A 9,562-nucleotide genomic window follows, 5' to 3' on the forward strand; every position below is an offset into this window, starting at 1 on the left:
TCTTTAGAGCAATGCGGGAACAGACTAATACAAAACATTTCCATTATAGCTGAAAGTTCTACTGGACAGTGCTGTCTCAGACACCAGTATTATAGTCTTAATGCTGATGACACTTCACTGGGGCAGAACTTCTAAGGGATATTTAAAACACACAGTTAACAGTAAGATAGATATAAACCCTCCAAGCAGCTCACTCAACACTTTTTGGAAACCACTTAGTGAATGATCCTGTCTTCTATTTCCTTCTCTCTAAGGTAATCTAAGTTCTGAGGGTGAAATACAGGCTCCAAGAATTGCCCTGGCATTGAGGGTTTAGCTTCTGGGACATGTGACATCCTCTGTTCTTGTAGGCATTTGGATGCTGGTTCTATCTCTGCTGATGTCCTTGGACCAGCTGGGATCTCTGACATGTATGGTCTAGCCTATTTGTTGATGGCATTGACATGTCATATAACTAAGAGACTTCATTCAGTCTGCTGGCCCTTTTAGTCACCTTTGGCACTTTGCAGGGAACAAAAAAAGCTTCTGGATACTCCTGCAGACTACTCTGTATTGAAGTTTCAGACTACTCTGCATTGAGGTCTCATACCCTTCTGTCTGGTTGCCTCCAAGCTAAAGTTCCCTCACTCTCTAATTCCCTTCAAATTAATCTGTGGTTTCTATTTCCCACTCCCTCTCTTTGACTTAGCTCAGTATGGTGGTCTCTGCACCCATTCTCTAGAGCCCAGAAAACTCTAAGCTCTAGTCACGCATTCTTACATTTCTCCCTATCTGCTGCAGGTCAAATGCTTATTTCCTTTAGGGAGACAAAACATCTCCCTTCTCTTCTTGTGTTCTTCATCCCTATGCAGAGGTCACAAATTCTGAAAAGTGCCAAACAGCAAATATTTTAGGCTTTGCAGGCTATATGGTCTCTGTTGCAACTACTCAGCCCACTGTTCTAAGTGCAAAAGTAACTATAGACAATAGGTAACCAAATGGATATGGCTGTGCTTCAGTAAAACTTAATTACAAAAAAACTTTACCTCCAAAGATTGTAGTTTGCTGACCTCTGGTTTATATTAATAGTATAAAGTTGGGATCCAGGTTCTCTTTGCCCTTAGTATTCAGAAACAAGTTTTCAGAATTAAAAAAAAAGCCCCTGTCTGTGAAAATCAGCTTAATCTACTATAGATTTTGAAAGTCTACTGTTGAACTCAAACACCAAGAATTTTCTTCTTTCTTCTAGGCATATTAGTGGTGCCCTAAAGAGAGGGCATGTAGAAAGTCTCCATGGATGTTTGAATGGTAGCAGAAAGGATACAAATAAAAGAATTAGAAAATAGTTAAAATCATAGTATTTCTCAACTACATTCTTATCAAACTGTGATTGTGAGAATTAATGAAAATCAGTATTTTGGAAACTGTGCCGCACACATTGTCAGGCACACAACGAACGTTCAATAAATGCCCACTCTTTCCTTCCTGTACCTCTAGGATCAACACTGATGTCATTCAAGCAACAGCTAGAAGACCAACTCTGTCTCCGACTTATTGAGTTGAAATGCATTTATTTTTCCACTGTTATGAAAAAATGCAGATTTTCCCCTAAGAAGCATTTTTTTAATTCATCGCTTTTTCTTAAAGCCACGTGACAGAAAGCCAGGGCCCAGATCCTAAGGAGAGGGACCATCATGGGTCAGTTTTTAAAATGGGAGAAAAGTGTCCCCTGTAAAAAAGTACTACTTGTCCACTTTAGAGGAGAGAATACTAAATATGAAGTGGGAGGGGCTAAAATAAAATTACACCCACTTCCTCTGTACGACTTTCTTGGTTACAAGTGATAGAAATTTAATTCAAACTAGGTTAGGTAAAGGGGGAATTTATTAGTTTGGAGTATCTAAGGCTGAACAACTAAATTGTGGCTGGTCAGGAATGTGGCTGGGCCTCAGAAACAACTGGAGCCGGGCATCTGAATGTTCTCTGTACTCTCCCTGTCCTTCCTTTCTGCAGCACTGTCCAGATCAGCTTCTTCCACATGGGAGGGAAAATGGCTGCTGACGGCTCCCAAGCCTCAATCCCTTCACCCTTGCCACTGGTAAGACAGATTCCTTTTTTCACTTCCAGTTTTTAAAATTCCAGGGAAGGGCTCTGACTGGCTCTGCTGTAGTCATGTGTATACCCAGCCAATGGGAGCCAGGCTGAGGGGTGGGGTCATGGCTGTTACTGCCGTAGCCCCTTGGACAGGAGGCGGCAGGCACAGGCATCAATCACTGAGTGTCCTTCGCCTCAGCATTTCCCCTGGGGTTGGTTCTGCACACCTTCATCTTTGTCTCAGCACAGGCCCTGGACGGCAATGCCTTTTTGTGTTTTTTATGTATAAAGCTATTTGTTACAGTGTTGACTCAAAGCTGATACATTTCTGTTCTCAGGCAAACTGCGATTTAGGTTGCTGCCTTGGCAGTCCTGGCTGTCCTCACGGAAGAGCATGTGAACCACGGGCCTGGCTGTCTTTTTCATTGGGTTGGCTCTGCGGTGCAGGCTGGCAGATGAGCATGTGATGAGCCCGCCCTTGCTGGCCGTGCAATTCGGCTCCTGTCATGCTCTTGGCCATTGAATCGGCCTAATGCAGCCCCTCAGCAGCCAGCCTGGTGTTCTCTGGGGCTGAGGATCTAATGTCAGCAGGGCATGATTCCATTCACATTAAAGATGGATATTAAGTCTTTTTACTCGGGGTCTTGTCAAGAAAAACAAATCTGTCTGCTATCAAAGGCATAGAAAATGCCCCTTACCATGACAGCAGTTAACTATGTTCACTGATATCAAAGAGACTGTCTGTCCCCAAGCCTTGGAGGCAGTTTTGTCAAGGTCAATTCGGCTGATCTTTTTCAACGATAACCCAAAGAGGATTAAGTTAACATCTGACCTTTAAAGAGCTTTATTGTTGGGGAACCAAGCTAATTAAAAAATTAAAAGACTGCTTTTGAAAAATATTTAGACCAAACACTAAGGAAAACATGAACACACTGCTTATAGCAGCAGGAATATTGACAGAAAATCCCCAATGGCAAATTAGCTTTGTTATCACACTGTTGAGCTTAATGTGGGGACTCTGGAATCAAACGAATGGGTTCCAGTCCTGGCTCTGCCACTTTCTAGTTTCTAGAAAGTGTTTCTAGAAACACTAGTTTCTAGTTTAGTCTAGTTTCAAACTAGGGCAAGTGTCTTGCCTTCTCTGAGCTCTGTTGTCTTATTTGTAAAATCGGGATAATAATAGTAATTATCTATAAGATTATTGCAAGGATTAAATGAGATAGTACATGTAAAGCCTTTTCATTTAGGCTAACTATAAATATTACTGTGGACATTTTCAAGTTTAAACATTTTTAAATTTTGCTTTACCGACTTGTGCCATCATGTTGACAGCTGAATGGAATCTCTTGACAAGTGGCTGGTTCTCACTATCTCCAGAATTCAGAGAAACATCTAGGTTCTGAGCTGGCTCAGCTTTGGACCAAATGTTACTAGCATAGATATAGCAGCTCTTACACCCCAGCTGCCACTGCACTTGATCATCTGCCCCATTACACATATGACAACTCTGTTTACTACTAAAGCTATCTTGAAGAAATGGAATTGTGAGAATAAGGATGGTAATGTTGTCCAGAAAAAGTTCTCTCTTTTAAGTTCTCCTATAAATACTTTCCAATTCAAGGAGATACTGTTCATTGTTAAATGTTTTCATCCAAAGCAGTGTTCCTCACCCTGGCTTCCTGGCTTACTTTTTCTTTTTCTTTTCTTCTCTCTCTTTTCTTTTCTTCTGTCTCTTTTCTTTTCTGTCCTTTCTTTCTTTTTTCTTTTGTTTTCTTTTCCTTTCTTTCTTTCTTTTATTCTTTCTTTCCTTCTTTCTTTCTTTTTTCTTTCTTCCTGCCTTCCTGCCTGCCTTCTTTCCTTCCTTCCTTTCCTTCTTTTCTTTTCTTTTTTGACAGCATCTAACTCTGTTACCCAGGCTGGAGCGCAGTGGTGCATAGCTCACTGCAGCTGCAGTCTCAAACTGCTGGGCTCAAGTGATCCTCCTGGCTCAGCCTCCCAGGTAGCTGGGACTACAGGTGCACACCACCACACCCGGCTAATTTAAACTTTTTTTTTTTTTTTTTAAAGACATGAGGTCTTTCTATGATTCCCAGGCTGGTCTCAAATGCCTGTCCTCAAGGATCCTCCCACTTTGGCCTCCCAAAGTGCTGAGATTATAAGCATGAGCCACTGCACCCGCACTTGGCTTGGTTTTCTTTTCATTGGCTTATGTGGTGGTTGGAGTTATCTCTTTTGCATGTTGACAGGTGTCATAAAGCCATAGGAGACTTTGAGATGGCCTGAAAATAAGATCATGGATTTTTCCTGGCAGAGAGTTTAGTTTACTTTCAAACCCCGCTAGCCTTTGCTACTCAAAGCCTGGTTCATAAAACTAGGACTTTGACTTCACTTAGATGCTTCTTAGAATTGCAGAATCTCTTGCCCCACAGTCTTGCTCTCTCAGGCTGGAGTACAGTAGCACAATCTCAGCTCACTGCAACTTCCACCTCCTGAATTCAGGTGATTCTGGTGTCTCAGCCTCCCAAGTAGCTGGGATTACAGGCATGCACCATCATACCCAGCTACTTTTTGTATTTTTAGTAGAGACAGGTTTTTGCCATGTTGGCCAGGCTGATCTCAGACTCCTGGCCTCAAGTGATCTGCCCATCTTGGCCTCCCAGAATGCTTGGATTACAGGTGTGAGCCACTGCACCGGCCACAATCTGCATTTTAACAAACTTCCCAGGTGGTGCCAATGACATTAAAGTTGCAGCAGCACTGCTCAGGAGCTGTGCATTGGAATCACCTGGGGTACTTGAAAAACTATTGATGCTCAGGTCCCACCCACAAAGACTCCCCCAACTTAACTAGCATTGGGGTTTTAAAAAATTTCTCCAGGTCATTGTAACTAATGCACAAGGTGAGAACTTGTGCTCAAGAGACATTCTTTCTTCTTCCTCCACTTATTTCTACAATTGTTTTTCTCTTAAAGTAAAAATCTCAAGCTACAGTCAAAGCTCATTTCATGTCCATTTTATAGATAATGCCACACAATGTGAAGATTCACTCTGAATTTAAAAAATAACCTTTACAAATATCTTCTGAACCTTTGCCAAGGTCCCCACATCCCTCTTTTATTGTGAGGTCCATAACTAGACACAGTCCTCCAGTACAGCCCTCAACAGCACTGAACATCAGCACAAGGGATGTTTGTATTCTTCTGAATGAAAGGTACTGTTATAAAGAAAGTCAGAACATTCGAAGGGGGTGGGGGCGGCTTTGATGGCCAAGCAAAAGATTTCCTCCTGCCTACACTCAGTCTGGGAGTGAATGAGCCAGTTACATAAGGAGAAAATCCTCCTTCCTAGTGTTGAGCTTTCCTAATTGGAGGACTAAATGTGTCATTATTTAACTAAATAATTAATAAGCTTTCTTGTACTTGTAATTCATGGATGACTAAACAGATAAACTCACCTGTACCAAACTTTCAGCGAGAGTTCAACTGATTTAATAAATTTGGTTCATGTCATGAGCATAAAAGTCATCTGAACCTTGAGCCTCAAAGACCAGTGACCTCCAAACTTGACAACTCAACTTATAAGATTCAACTCGGCTGCTTACTAAACATATATAGATGTCTGAGCAAAGGTATTTGTGGTTTTTAAAAAACTACATCAATTCTTCTCAAACTTTAATGGGGGTGGTGATGTGGTGAGAGCAGGTCTTGTAAAAAATTTAGACTCCCATCAACAGGTCTGAGTAGGGCCTGAGATTCTGCATTCCTAACGATCTCAAAAGTGATACCGTGCCGCTACTTCATGGACCACACTTTTAGTGGCAAGGCCCTAGACAATTTTGATAATCAGCCAGTTTGGGAACCAGAACTTGAGGCATCATAAATGTTACCTGAAATATGAAAAAGCTAATCTCCGCCTCAATGTTTATCAGCAGCTCAGGGTGCATCAGTGAGTGTTACACAGACGGATACAAAATGTGGGTGGGCAAATTTAATTTCAAACGGTGGAAGAAACCTTATTGAGAATGTTTAATTATGTTCATGCTCCGCTAATACGAGAATAGAGTGGACTCTTAAGTTCCTTTATTTCTCTAGTGATCTATTCTTTAGAGTTCACCAGCAAACACAAAGGCGGGAGGAACCGTTACTTTAAATTCATATTATTTTAGCTGATGTATCTGGAGCACAGTGATAAATTAATCATGACGTCTGGTCTGATTCACAATCATGTTCTAGCCTAATTTACACTTTGCATTTGCAGAACTGAAATGCGATGCATTAAAATGGTCACACACCACGGATTTTTCTCCTCGCTGCACCCATGGAGGGAGGCGCTGTCTCCGCCTTTTCCTGTAAGCACCTGCCCGGGGCCCAAGCCCATAGTGGATGGGTCGTCCAGCTCAGACAGCGCCCAGGACGCAGTGAGGAAGCAGAATTGGGCGCTCAAGACTCAGACCCGGCCTGATGAGCTAAGACTGCTTGCAAGAGGGAGTGGGAGTCGTTAAAAAAATATCCTCGTGGCTTAATGACCAAGGCGGGTTTATTCTCAAGGAAGGGGGAGCGGCGTGGTGGTGTTACTAAACATAACAGATGGCAGCTGTCTGCGGCTATATAGGGCGCGCTGACAAATCCCTCTGGATGGCCACGCGGCGCTGGGCTGCGGGGCCTGGGTGCACTTCGCGCCTGGCTCGGAGGGCGCCGCCTGCGGGAGGACCTCCGGGAGCCGAGCTGCCTCCGCCCGCAAACCCGGCCCGGGCCCACGCGGGCTCAGGGCGCCAGGCGGGGTGCGCCGAGGTGCAGCTCCCCGGCCCCAGGCTTCGCTGGGGTGGGGGTCGAGGCCTCTCCGCGGGTGGCTCCCTCCACCCTGCCGCCCCGCCTCGCGGCTGGGAGTTGCCCGGGAGCTGTGAATTCACTAGACCAGCATTCACCCAGGGCCTGCGGGGGCTGTGAAAGGATGGGAGGACTCGGCTCCCCAACCCACCTTTACAAAGCCGAAGTGTGGCTGGTGAGGTACCCGACACGCACACACTGCACCGTGATACTGAACCATGCCTGAGTGTGCATTTTGTGCGAAATGGGTCTTAGCCATGATTTCCATGTGGTGAACATCTTTTCCAAACCCCGGATTGAAACACGATTATCAGGTCAATGACATTTTTTCTATGATTTGGAGATTGATTCAGATGGGCAAAATCTTACAAAGTTAATAATCTTATAAAAATCTTACATAATAACCTTAAGTCGCTTTTAGAGAGACATTTAAAAAATATGTCTATTGAAAATAATAAAATTCAGTGGAATTGGACAGGACTGTGGCAGTTGGGGAAGCTTCCTGGAAGATCGGGCAGAAAGAGAGCTTGCCAGTTTGGGCTTGGGATGGGCAAAAACAGAGGGGATTGAGAGTTCTGGGGACTCAATAACGTACATCACTGTGATTTTCAAGCGGCAAATTTCTTTAGAAAGGTAAGGCCAGACAGACTAATGGGAACTGTCCAAGGAGAGGGAACAGAGGAAACCTCTGCACTTTTGGGGCTATGGTCTCTGAATCGGCTGCAAGGACCACCACCTAGGGGTCGTGTGGTGCATGTCATGTGCTTGGCTTTCTGCAGCAGTGTTGGAGAGTTCCATGGGAAAAGCCTCCTCTCCCCACCCCTCATCATCTCCTCGACCCCTTTCTCAACAAATGTCAGGGACTAAGGCTTCCTTATTTTCTCCTCAATCACCTTGCAGTGCTTTTCACTGAAGGTGAGAAAGGTTGAGGTTCATTCATTCATTTAACAAATGTTTAAGAGCTTTCTATGTGCTAAGCCCAGGTGCTTGGAACCTGAACAAAACAGGTAAGAATCCCTGCCTGCGTGGAGCTTGCAAGAAGCAAGCTACATGGATAAAATCTGTGGACAGTGTCAGCCTGACAATGGGCTGCCTTCGTTTCCTGTAAATAGAATTATTCCTTTTGACTTAACAAGAATTCTGACACATTGAGGGTCCTCCATACATGTGAAGCTATCATTGTGATTATTCAGTAATTGCCAAGAAAAAGGCATAGCTGATGGAGGAACCCTTATGTTTGAAAGAATAGAATAAAGTTTTAATTCCTTTTTTATGAATTTATCTGGTGGAGGGTGCTTTGGCCACATGCGAACCTTTCCCCAGTAACGTGGGTTTGTGTAAAGTAGGAGTTTGACTGTGAGGCATTAAGAAACATGGACTTCCTGTCTCCATTTCTGGGAACCCTTAGGTCACATGGAAAATGCAGGGCCTCTGGTACTCAACTTCCCTGGGACCATGTTCTGTTAACCCTACCACCTTTTAAATTCTCCCTCACCCTCATCATGTCCTCACTTCCCTCCTTACGCAGCTTCAATTCTGTGGCCAGGTTTTGGAATGATTCCCTTGTCTCTGCCACAGGATCCAAGAGCTATGTTTCAATTATTTCCAAAGCCTGAAAGTCATTGTATATCCACCTTAGATAAGCCAGAAGAAACTAACCTACCTTTCAAATTTATTTGCTTTTGGCTACAGCAATAGTAATTCATTATGGTACAGTGGGTAAGTATTTTACCAATTGCTTATTAAGGCTGGAGTGCAATGTCGTGATTACTGCAACCTCCACCTCCTGGGCTCAAGCAATTCTCCTGCCTCAGTCTCCTGAGTAGCTGGGATTACAGGCCTCTGCCACCATGCCTGGCTAATTTTTGTATTTTTAGTAGAGACAGCATTTCACCATGTTGGCCAGGCTGGTCTGGAACTCCTGACCTCAAGTGATCTGCCCCCTCTCAGGCTCCCAAAGTGCTGGGATTACAGGTGTGAGCCACCACACCCAACTACATTAAGGAGTATTTGGAAGTTCATACAAGAATGCCACATAAGGCCACAATGAATAGTAGGTGTAGTTGACTGGTTTGTCTCTCACATAGACATACAAACTCACAAATTGACACTCGTGCTTAAGTCAATGAACTCTAATATAAACTCATGTGCACTCATTTTACAAACATGGATTTTTGCATTCTCTTTTAAGCCATCTGTTGCCTATGTAGGATCCTGGTTTTTAAAAATCTCTCATATCATTTTTACAGTGTACAATTATGGTTGTGTTTACACTTAAGATGATTTAGGGTAGTAAGCATATGGATGAACTTTAAAACTTTTAAATTGTTACGCATATATTTTAAAACATATTTGAAAAAATATGTAGTTTATCAGACTATCATTTCACAGAAAGTAGGATGCAAGCAAGTTTTTAAAAATGGGTTAATAAAAACATGAAGTCACATTGTACTGAGATACAACAAAAAATAACACAAGGAATAACAATAATAAATAATAAAATTAATAATAAAAATTAAAAATATCCTAAGTGGTAAAGGATGACCACAGTTTAAGTTGCAGATTCATCTATGATTCAGGGGGACCAAAAAAGTCCACTGCAGTTGGCCCTAGAGAAAGGCTCCTTCACAAAGTATGCTCCAGTCTGCCTTTGCCCAACGTTCC

At 43.2% G+C, this 9,562-nt stretch overlaps 1 long non-coding RNA gene across 1 annotated transcript; it reads left to right on the forward strand.

Annotated features, from left to right (window-relative positions):
- Positions 1-1,476: 1,476 nt before the first annotated feature.
- Positions 1,477-6,596, forward strand: LOC107968179 (uncharacterized). Its single transcript, XR_001709188.4, has 3 exons — positions 1,477-1,677; positions 1,993-2,077; positions 6,330-6,596. It is a non-coding gene; the product is annotated as an uncharacterized LOC107968179 (long non-coding RNA).
- The last annotated feature ends 2,966 nt before the right edge of the window (positions 6,597-9,562 follow it).

Source organism: Pan troglodytes, chromosome 15 (genome assembly GCF_028858775.2).
Source record: "Pan troglodytes isolate AG18354 chromosome 15, NHGRI_mPanTro3-v2.0_pri, whole genome shotgun sequence".
In the NCBI taxonomy this organism is placed as follows: domain Eukaryota; kingdom Metazoa; phylum Chordata; class Mammalia; order Primates; family Hominidae; genus Pan; species Pan troglodytes.